At 35.6% G+C, this 11,979-nt stretch overlaps 1 long non-coding RNA gene across 1 annotated transcript; it reads right to left on the reverse strand.

Moving 5' to 3' along the window:
• Positions 1-2,901: 2,901 nt before the first annotated feature.
• On the reverse strand, positions 2,902-3,570 carry LOC143633340 (uncharacterized). The gene is made up of 4 exons (XR_013153659.1): positions 3,496-3,570; positions 3,194-3,241; positions 3,046-3,118; positions 2,902-2,946 (listed from the first exon to the last, which is right to left on the reverse strand). It is a non-coding gene; the product is annotated as an uncharacterized LOC143633340 (long non-coding RNA).
• Positions 3,571-11,979: the final 8,409 nt, after the last annotated feature.

The following is an 11,979-nucleotide window of genomic DNA, read 5'->3' on the forward strand; positions in this document are numbered from 1 at the left end:
GTCCGATGAGGTCACACCACTCTGATACTATTGATACGTATCAAATTATTGATCGATAAAACAGAAGTGAACTAGAGAATAGAGAGAAATTAAGATGAAATCAAGCTCAAACCATCAATATCATTTTCATTAGATCCATTCGGTTAAGTGTAATATACTAACAATTAACAGTTTGACCCCTAAATAATTATCATATTACATTCTGGCCCTTCTACTATTTGTACTGTAACAATACTTCCCCCATGCCGTAACTACTCTTCACCTAAAGGACCAAAAGCAAGTTTCTGTCTGTGGGTCTTTCATTGACTACCGAAACCCTCTTCAACTAAGTGATTAAACATCCAATTCTTAGTATAAAATTTCTGTAAATTATTTAACTTTTTCCTTGTAAATTCAGATGCTGATACATATCACTTGAGCTAGTTCTGGTTCAGTATGGTGGGTTTAGCTGGGACGGTGACCAAGAATTCACCACTAGTGATTGTGTCACAGAATATTTCATCAAGCCTTTTTGCCAACAGGCCCAAGGTACTGTAATTCAAACAACTTAAATTTCAGTCTTTCTGAAACCCACCGGATGTACTAGGTGTCGACCGATAGGTTTCAAGAAGACTAAAATTCTATGTCTTGTAGTGGACAACATTGAAAGATAGTGACATCACCTAAGACAAAATATATTGGAATACTCGATTGATATATTGGCAACTACTAGACACGGTTTGGTATCTTCGGTAGGGACTAAGCCCGAATTGAAAACCAAAATCAAGTCTTTGAAAAGCCACAAGCCGTACCAACACCAATGGCACATCACCCACACACACACCATTGACATGCCATACATAATATAGCATTCCCACATATCATACTGCCACTATAACTTTATACTGCACATGTGACATACAGAAAACGTTATACAGTCCCAGATAAAGAAAAATAAGATTTTATATGATTTTGTATGATATATGGAACAAAACCGTATGATATGTGGAATTTTGTCCATCAAGTAGCACCATTTGAAAATGACCAATTAAAAAAAAAAAAAAAAGCACGAACTTGAGAGTATGTGATTGAATGTTTCGCGTGCACATTGGTGTGGAAGTGAGGGTGGTGGTATGTGAAGTTACATACACGGCGGAAGTAGTGCTGAGTGTAGAAGACGGGTACACGAGTTTTGTGCAGAAGCAAAAGAAGATTATCGGGAATGATGGAATCGGTTATTTGTTGGAGGTTTAAATATGTAAAGCAGGTAAAGTGATGCTTACATTCTATAATCAAAAGCTTCAAGAAGAATCAACTACAATACAGGATTTACAGGTTCAAGGTGGCATCCGAGTAAAATTGAATTTATGCTGATTTTAGTTTGACGAAATTTGGTGAATTTAAGATTCGGCTTATGGTAAATGGATTATGAGCAGATAATTTTGATTTTCGGTTCGGTTTTTTCTTGCCATGTGCAATTTATTTTTCCCATTTACAATTTAATTTGCCCAAATCAACTCATATTTGCCACCGATAGTAAAGAAGTTGTAGTAAATAGCCCAAAAACAAGTTGGTGAGTCTGGCCTTAGAAAATATGTGCTTTTGTTTAAACAGTTCAACCGAAACACATAACCCGAACCCTTTAATTAAACATGTTAAAGAGATCAATCTGGCAGGACCTATATCATGAATTGCAACCCTAAGCACGTCCATGATCATCTTCAAAGTCTAATGCCTTGAGCCAATGAATCAATCAACTCAGATGATATGAAATATATAAACTCACAATTACATATATCAAGTTTTACATGGTAAGCATAAAAGAGAATTGTGAGAAAACAAACAAGAAGATGATGTCAACTCTTATGATGAATTAACAAAACGTTTAGCAGCTGTTAAAGATAACTCCTCAAAAACCTGAAAAAAAGAGATGATCAAAGGTTAGGTTGTTACTTCATAACATAAAACAGGACACAAGTATAAAAACATGAGACGGGTACACACAAGTTTCCTGTAAACATGTTGGAACGCCTTCACAAACCCCTCTGCATCAGCATTACCGACCAGCAATATGAGCAGACATGGTGAGATTCACTCTTGTAAACGAGCCGAGTCACGCCAGGTTGGGCTTGGGCTCAGGTTTGAAGTCGGCTCAGATTGTTTAGCTTAAAGAGGTTAAAAGTTGAGTTCGAGGTCTTCATGGCTCGTCAAGCCAGCTCGTTTATTTTAAAACTTTGTATCTTTTACACATATTGATGTATAAAAATAAAAAACAATACTTTTAGCATGCCCATAATGCAGAATTTAGAAACTTAAATTTTTGGTTTGAACTTAAATGAGCATGCTTAACTTAGCTCGAGCTTGGCTTGTTTACAAGCTGACCCAAACCATTACAAACGAGGCAATTTCAAGTGCCTGGTGAGCTCTTTGAACAGCCCTGGCAATGTTTACAGGCATATATATAGTAATGGTTGCAAACAAATCAGTTGATTGGGTTGTGTTAATGTCAAACTAAAAAACTTAACTAAAAAGGGAACATCCCACTATACATACAGCTTACATCACTTTATAGTTCAATTTATATTAAATTTTGTAAATGTTATTGTCCTTTAATTGTCAGCAAGATATATTTTCGAAGGATCAAATACTGCTCGCAGCAAAATCCAGCATGGTGCATGCTAAAATGTCCCCTTTTTACATCATGAAGATACTGCCATAATTCATAAATAATTTACTACCCAGTCATATTTATTCTACATTGTTCTAGAACGTTTCTCAAAACTTTATGACAGATCATGTCTTCACTCTTCACATAATATATCAACCATGAACACAAAACTTATTTGGGGCTTTCTATTAAATATAAGAATTCACACTTGTTGTAAAAATAAAAAAAAAAAACCATTATAGAAACAAAATGCCATACCTTCTTTGCAGCAGCAACTTTTAGCTTATCCCAAAACGCATCTATTAAACATTACATACATACAATTTAAACAAAAAATCAACAAACTAATATCAAGATTCCAGATTGTATAAGTATGTAGTATCTAGAAACACAATCACCTTGTCCATCAAAACCTCCAATAGCTTTGTCCCGTGCACTCCCGTCAATTTGTGAATTCATACGCTCTCTTATCTATTATTATAATTTTGAAAAGTTAGAAAAAAAATTCCAGAAATGAATGATAATGATAAAAAGAGCATAGCATACCCTGCGTGAGGCCTGAGTAGTTAACTGTCTTTGCACTTCAGTCTCAGCCTAAAATTATAAGAATTGCATCATTGGTTAAGAGGCATGTATATAAAATTTCTGAATACAGGTATCAATAATCAGTTGAAGTAAACTCGTGCCCTAATTTTATATAATCGATCCAGAACAGAGCAGTTTTAAGGTTGAAGGATATGATGATCCGTGTGATTTGATTATTGGAAAAAAGTAAATGGTATCTAGGGTTCATGATTTGAAGGAATGAATAAATAAGGGAATTGAAATAGAGAGAAGAGAATTATTACATTATAATCGCGAGTACGAACAACGGGGAAGAGGTGAAGAACTCGTTGAAACTCAAGCTCCTTCTCCTTCTCCTTCTCCTTCTCCTTCTCCTTCTCCTTGTCTTTCTGATTCACCTGAACCCTATGACCCTTTTTAACCTTGTCACATTTCTTTTCTTTTTTTTTTCCGTATTTTCTCCATTTTCCACGGGTTCGAAACCGGTACATTGTCCATCCCATCCCATCCCATCCCATCCCATCCCATCCCATCCCTAGTTGTATGTCAATTGAACTTGAAATTTAGGTTTAAAGTTATACGAAAACGATAACAACAGTACACAAAAAACAATAACAAGTTTGTTTTGAATATGACTATTCATTTAAAGCATCAGCTTTGTTCGGGTTAAAATGGGTTTTTCTTATGGTGGCTAGTGAGGTTATGGGGATAACTAAGGGGGATGTTGAAGGTGGAGATGAAGGTGGAGGCAGCAATGACTCACTCCATAGACCATACCATGTTGAAATTCTAACTGAAGAAGCACACACTAAGCATCAATATAATTAGAATCAGTCCTTAGAAAAGCAAGGGACTAATCGTTGTTTTGTCATCATCACACCAAGGACAAAGATTTCACCCTATAAATACTAATAATAAGTGTTAGGAACAAAGCAGCGATGCGGAAGCGAAACAACACACACAAACGATATAACACACGGTAATGAAAATATAAACGACACAAGAATTTTAACGTGGTTCGGCCCCAGTGGGGCCTACATCCACAAGCTGTTACTAGTGTTTCTCTTAGTTAGCTCAGAACCAAATATTACAATTACAGGGCATGATTATATATAGAGATAAAATTAGGATTTCTATCTTCATGAACAAGAAAACTAAATGAACCCTTAATTAACTTAATAAAACCGGTCAACCATTAATCTTCTAACCAAAAGCCCCATAGTCAATGACTTCAAACCCAACAATCTCCCACTTGAAGGCCTTGGTATAAACTCCAGCCTGCCATCCACGCAAATAATCAAGCTGGTCATCCAGTAACTCGAGTAATCTTCAATAATAGAAATCTACTAAGCCTGCAGTTCCAATAACAAGCTAAAACTTCAATAAAAGAAATTCTCCAAGCCTCCAATTCCTTAGAAACAAGCTAAGATTTCAACCAATCCACCTAGTTTCAGCGGCCCTTGCATCAGTTTCCCGAAGGCTCATTAAAACTCCCAAGAGCTTTGGTCCGGTCATAACACACCCAGTCATGACGAAACTTGCCAGTTACTCATCCTCAATCTCAACCGGCTCCCACTAATTCACACCATCGGCTCCATAGAATTCTAGAGGAAATAACACTCTCCAAAAACTACAAGCACCCATGAGAGATTTTACCACTCGGAATCCCGGTCTCAAAAACCTAACGTGACAATGTAGCACTACCAGAACACAAGTTGCACTCCTACTGTTACAAAATCTCGTCCAGATTTAAACCTCCGAATACGCTAGAGCTGACATCCCTACGGCTCCAGGATTCATGCTTGTAAAATGAATCCACTTAACTCTACCTGATTCAGCGAGTCAAGACTTTACTACTCGAAAGTTGGTTCACTCCTTCCGATGATACATAAACATGTACCTTCCCAAGTCTTCAACCATAAGATTCACCAATACTTCACTATAGTGAGAAACATGAAATGAACTATACCAGAATCTTGAACCTAAGAGTCTTCACTTCTTTTCATTAAGTTCCAATGCATCATATCCCGACACATTCTCAGATGTGGAATTTCTTATCTTCGGACATCGACTCTAAAGAATGTCCACACCTCCATGCAGCCCCACCAAGTCAACTATGCTCAGCTCCCACTGTCTTTGTTATCCCAACCAATGCCAAACCAACCATCCATGATATGAATCCCCAATTATACTTCCCTGACAAACGTCTTCACCCAGCACAAGATCCGGGCCACCTCAAATGTTGTACCACTGATCACCACCGAATAAGATAAAACTTCACAGTTCCAAACAAACAAGAAGTAACAATCATAGTTCCAAACGAACTAACATCAAAATGGTTATAACAACAGTAGAGCTTTCATGAAAAGCAAGCAAAACCAAGGGTTCTATGACCATACATACGATTAGTTAACGCAAACCCTAACCGAAAGATTTTCCGAACAATCCATAGTTCATAAGACTTGCCACTAAGCTATTTTTTCACTTACATCGCCACCAGCACACACAACAAGAATATTTTAACCATAGATGAATTCTCATGCATGCTTGACAGAGCCCCCGTCATGCCACAAACTGTGGTCTCCATGATACCGAAAACAATGCTCCTTGTAAATCAAGAGTAATCACCTCGTTGCTTTCATTACCAAAATATTCCAATCCCGCTGGGTAGAGGAATTGGTAAACTCATTCGATTTCTAGTGGTCCAAATTTCGGGCCTTATTCCTTTCTATCGAACTAAAAGTTGTCACAGAATGGGATTAGGATTTGCATCAATCTAAAGTATAACCAATGGTGCCGATCACCCCTAAAATGGTTCGAAGTCCCTGGCTGAGGCCGTTGCATTACCTAAAGCCTCCTAGAGAGGAAAGCAAAATATGTTCTAGAGATACCATGGTAGTAAGGCCATGAAGGTCTTCACTTGGTCACCACCTCCTTTGCTGCAAGTGAGAAAGGGCCTTGCTTTCCGCTGGCCTGATTAGTAGTCATTTTCACAGGTTTATCCCACGTCAGCACCACATCCAAGTTCCATGTAAGGCCCCGTTCCCGGTAACCCTACTTTGGTGTTGGATTTACTCATAAACACAATTCTAACATCAGAGTTAATTTAAAATTTCGAGGAAATAATTTAAAACTTCAACATCACATTACAAACATGCATTTTTGTCATAACATACAAATTGTCTTTTCATAACATAACATAAAATAGTCTTGACACTTCATCATAGATGCCAGTCTCTTTATCTCGTGTCATGTGTCCTTCCTCAAGCCAGCTGCCTCAACCTATCTGCCTGCATGCATACTAAAAGTCAGCTATGCTGAGTGAGTTCTAGTTAATCAATTTAACATATAATACATTCCTGTCCGTACTCATACGCGTCCGAAGATACGTATTCATACCTTACTTTGCTATTACTTCTTTCACACATACTTTATATACATGCATGCATACTTACATACTTTCTCTCATAAAACTCTATGGTATACCATAAGCTATTCTACATTATACATCACGGATATTGTAAGGGTCTGGTCCCTAACATCACAGATATTATAAGGGTTTGGTCCCTAACATCACAGATATTATAAGGGTCTGGTCCCTACTGCCTCAAATAACCATACATTTATCATACGTGTGTATTTTACCTGTCTCATGTATATAATATATATATATATATATATACATGCTCATTCATACTATCATTATATAGTAATAACATCCAATACATAGTCATACACATATCATACACTTATCAATTAAGTAAATGTATTAACTATCACATAAGAGTATGCACATAGCCCCGAAAACATTTCAAAGAGAAATGGGGCTAGAACTCACCTGGAGTCGATTTCTCTCGCCGTTAATAGTAATTCCCTTCTTTAGTTGAGCACGGCTAACTGTTCAATACATTACGCGTGTCAATTATCTATTACCACAACTACCTACATCTAAATTTATGAAACCCTCAACTAACGGGGGTCCAGGGGCAGCGCCCCTGGTAGCGAGGTCTAGGGGCGACAGCCCCTAGCAAGGTCTAAGGGGCAGCACCCCTGGCTGGGGTTGAGCTGCCAGGTCAGCTAGGAAAAATTTTATTTTCATTAACAGTCCTTTAACAAAAATGCATCAGAAAATGAATTTTATAAAATTTCGCATGGAAGAATTTCGCTTCGCATGCATGGGGTGCTGCCCCTTAGTTCCTCATAAGCTATGCGAAGCGAAATTCTTCATTTTCTTCGTTTTTAATGGCCATTTTACTTCGTGGCTCCTCCCCAGGACCTAATTTTTACTCTTTCCCAACCTTCGATACATTCTGACCCCATGCACCTGATCCTGAACCCATCTCTCAAAGTCTAAACACCACCTTTTTATCACAAAGTGCACCCGAGAGGTTATAACTTACCAAGTTTATATTTTTCTTACATTTCACAACCCGATCTATCATTATATTTGTTTGCATGCCGATTCTAACCATAAAACTTAACCATTTAAACCAAAACCTGCCTACTGCTTGTGGGATCGAGTTCATATATTGGCAACTCGAGGATCCGGACGTGATTCTTGTCAGTTGAAGACACTTGAATCACCAAACTCTTCCTTAATTTAATCCCAGAATGGATTCGGGTCTTGAGAGAGAGAGGGTGTGTGTTTCTTGAGTGTGTGTGTGTGTGTTGTGAGAGGAAAGGGAAGAAAGAAAAGAAGTGGTTGGTCTCTATTTATATAAGGGTTTCATGGGTCCCACCACTCACTCCCACTTCCAACTCTCAAATACATAACACACAATTAATTTAACGACACACAACTATTAACAAAACTTTATGTTATTAAATGCTTAACAAAAGTTGGACGTTACATTCCATTGAAAAACTAACCATCCAAAATCCAAACTGTTTGTAACATTCGTTACTTTTCAAACCCGAAAACCCGACCCATTATAAATCTGTTTCACCCCGGCTTAAGCGGAAACGCCTGAGTGTGACGTACATATTGCTCAAAACACACGTGATACTATTAGGCGATAATATTATCATTAATTAATTTAAACATCAAGTACACAAGTTTGAAAGTAAGAAAATACAAGGAAATACAAACAACTAGTAACTTGCATCTTGATCCATTATTTTGATAGCCTAAGTACTAGTTTCTCTTCCTTTTCTTCAACCTCTAATGGTTTTACCCGTAGCATGTATAAAAATAAAGTCAACTAACAAGTATTGGTGAGAATCACACAAGTTTAAATGTATACGTAAAGAAAATCGTACAATTCTATGAACAAGTGTAAAACGTAAGTAAGGTCCTTTTCAGTTGGTAACAACCAACGTATTTGGATCGAGGGTCCATTTTCCACTCATAACATGACAGCACTGAGTGCAAAGGGGGGCGTACGATCATACTTATCGAAACCACCACTTGAAATTGAAAATGAAGCAAGTAAGCAAGTACACGCACACGTCCATAATACGAATTTTAGTTTAAAAAGAATAGCTATGTAAATGCTTTGAACAGGATATGCATGCAGTGGCGAAGGTACACCATGGCCACCGGGTTCATCCGAACGCGGTACTTTTTCGGTTTTATATGTAGCTATAGTATCGAATTAACGAGCGAACCCATTCTATTTCAGTGAGCGAACCCATTCTATTTTAGTGAACGAATCCATTAGAAAAGAAAATAAGAAAGAAATAGAAAAGAAAAGTATATTGGTTGTGTTTTGGATTTGCATGTATGTTAAAGGGAAGAAGAAAGATATGTGTTGTTGTGCTCCCATTCCAGAATATTTTTCTTCAGGGTTAAATGAGTTTTGGGCTTTAAGCCCAACATAATACTTTAAGATCGAGTAGAAGATAATATATTTATTTTTGTTATTTTCATTTAATTTAGTGAGTAAATTATACTTCAAAACGATTTAGATTCTTTTAACGATGGTAAACAAATTTAAATTTATTATTCTAAAAAATTAACCCTGACCCTTGTTAAAAACTTTTGGTTCAACCTATTAAATATAACCCATTAGGTTTGAGTAATATTAGTTCTATTAGGTAGGGTCCCTTTTAATGTAAAAGTCCAAATTTAACATATATTTTCGCTCTTAACTTAAATGTTTAAGTTTCGTAATTGCGTCCATCCATCCTGTTTTTTATGTTGATTTCAAATAATCAAATCCTATATGAGTTCAAAAGGCAAGGTTAGTTTTTTATTTATGGATAAGGATTATATAAATGATGTTTGCATTTGTTATATCGAAATAAATTTTCCATTTTAAAATCGTGATTGAAAGTGTTAAGAATTATTTTCAAAACATGAAAACGCGTAGGAAACAGTTATAATACGTAATTTAAAATAACTTTGTATTTATTGAATGTTGACAATGTTGTTTTGTTACGATGGTGATATTGCATTCTATTTATACGACTTGACCCGCCCCGGCCCAAAAATTGCAACGCTGAAAAAAAATTCAAGTACTGAAAAATCTCGAACCCATTGGAAAAATTTCTGGCTCCGTCACTGTATATATGCTACCCCCAAAATGTAAAAGCGTTTAAGAAAGGGAGTGTGAAAAAGTCACCTTGAAATCGAATATAAACTTGCAATAAAAGCCGAAAGCACGATAACGAAACCGAATAAACCTGACTTCACGACCTATAAATAAAAACAAAACAAAATCTAACTAACGGGATTGTAAAATTTTAAATGATTTGGTTTTAGGAGTTAAGCATTATTTTAATATATCTTTTATTATTTTGAGGTACTTTTGTATTATAAGATTATTTTTAAGCTTTACGAAATGTTAACGACTTTATTATTATTTTAATATTATTTAAACTAATAATTTATTATTTAATATGGGAATTACGTTATTTACGACATACTAATTTTGACGGAATTTTATCTTGAAAACAATTATTTAAAAAATAAATAAAGTTAACAAAACGGAAATAATTATTAACGGGTTTTACGAAACGTTACGAATATGAAAAGGTTGGGTTTTGAATGGAAAATGGTAAAATTAATTTTTAATTAATTTTATTTGACTAACATAATTTTATTTGATTTTTAATTATTTTATTTAGTAAAAATACAAAAGGAAAAAATGAATAAAAAAAAGACCAAATGGCCTGACCCGGGTCTGGTTTAAGAATGAAAAATGAAATATATAAATTATGAAACAAGTTCATTTTCTTCCTCATTGAAACCCTAGCTTTTAATTCGATTAAACCATTCCATGTTTGTCCAAATTAGTTTAGGGGTTTTGATTTACGGTTTAACACGATCAAAATGCATATAAACATCACCAGTAAATGTTTCAGACTGAGGGTGAACCGCAGTGGCCGGAAATCTAACTTTGACGAATCAATTATGAAGTTTAGAGAGGATATCAGGAAAAAATGACGTTGTAGGCATGTTTAGTTGAATATTTAAGTTCTATTTATAGGCTCAATAGGAGCGTTTAGCGTTTGAAGGACGTAATTGGGTTTTTGATAAATTTCTGACCATTTTCCGGCGGTTACAGGATCATTACGCATAATTTAGTCATTATAATGCGTTAAAATGGTTGATTATTGCTCGCCATTATTGAGTAAGACTATTACGAGCTATTAATTGGTTTTAATATGCATTTTGATGAGTTAATTGGGCTCGCCGGAGTTGTTGCTGCCTCGCCGGATTCCATGGCCGGAAAAAGGGACGGCGGCTGAGGTAGGGAAGGGCTGGGTGGGAATTTAATAATATAATTAAAAATATTTTGCACAATAGCCCTCTGATCTTTCAAGTTCTATTAAAAAAGTTTTAAATATAAATACTATTTAAACCTTTAACTTTGAAATGTTATATAAATGTAATAAAGGTCTATAAAACTTAGATATTTTGCATATTATGCCCGCATAGTTCGCAACTCGATTAAATTTAATAAAACTCTAGACCTCAGGGTTTCGGTAATTGAACAAAAATGAAAAAGAGTGAATGAACGATAAACGAAAAATCCTCGCGAATATTTTATTAACGATGAACGTTTAAAGACGAATACAACGGAACAATGAAATGGGTCGCTTTAACGAATACGAGTCAAAATACAAATAAAAATGACGAATGACATAGAAAATACATGCAAAAAACTTCATATATATATATATTAATGAACAAAACCGAAAATTTAAAATGAGTTGGGTTTTTGGGTTTGAAAAAGTAACGAATGTTACAAGATTCACAATTTTTAGCAATTTCGTCCTGAAATTAAAATAAAAATAAAATTTGAAGAGAAAGCAACTGATACATGGAGTTGTTTAAAAGTCTTATTAGTTCTATAAATACAATTAAATAGAAATAAATAACACCGATCTTTGAATGGCCCGAAAGACGCTACAAATGGGAATATGGCAAGGACACTTATATATAGGATGTATCAGCATCGTATCCACTATGCCCTTGTCATACTACATTTGTCCCGTTTTTCTAGATCATTCCAGGTTTCGGGTTATTGCACACAACGTGCTTATTATGTCTTCCATGCGAGGACTTAGATAATTACGTGTTAACTCATAATTACCCTTATCGTCGGATGGTCCACATAATCCGTCCCATTGTGTGAGTTTTAAGATAAAATAAATCCTTATATGAAAACTTTTAAGTCAAGAACAATAAACTATAGGGATTAAAAATAAAAAAAATATATATATAAACATGTCCTTGAGGTTAAGAATAACGCGAAAATATTACATCAACTGTAAGGCCCAGAACCCTGGGAACCCCACAGCTGGTAATCATTCAAAACACT

This window comes from Bidens hawaiensis, unplaced genomic scaffold, assembly GCF_021521415.1.
Source record: "Bidens hawaiensis isolate Kalapana, Puna unplaced genomic scaffold, B.hawaiensis_p1.1 tig00006693_1, whole genome shotgun sequence".
Lineage (NCBI taxonomy): Eukaryota > Viridiplantae > Streptophyta > Magnoliopsida > Asterales > Asteraceae > Bidens > Bidens hawaiensis.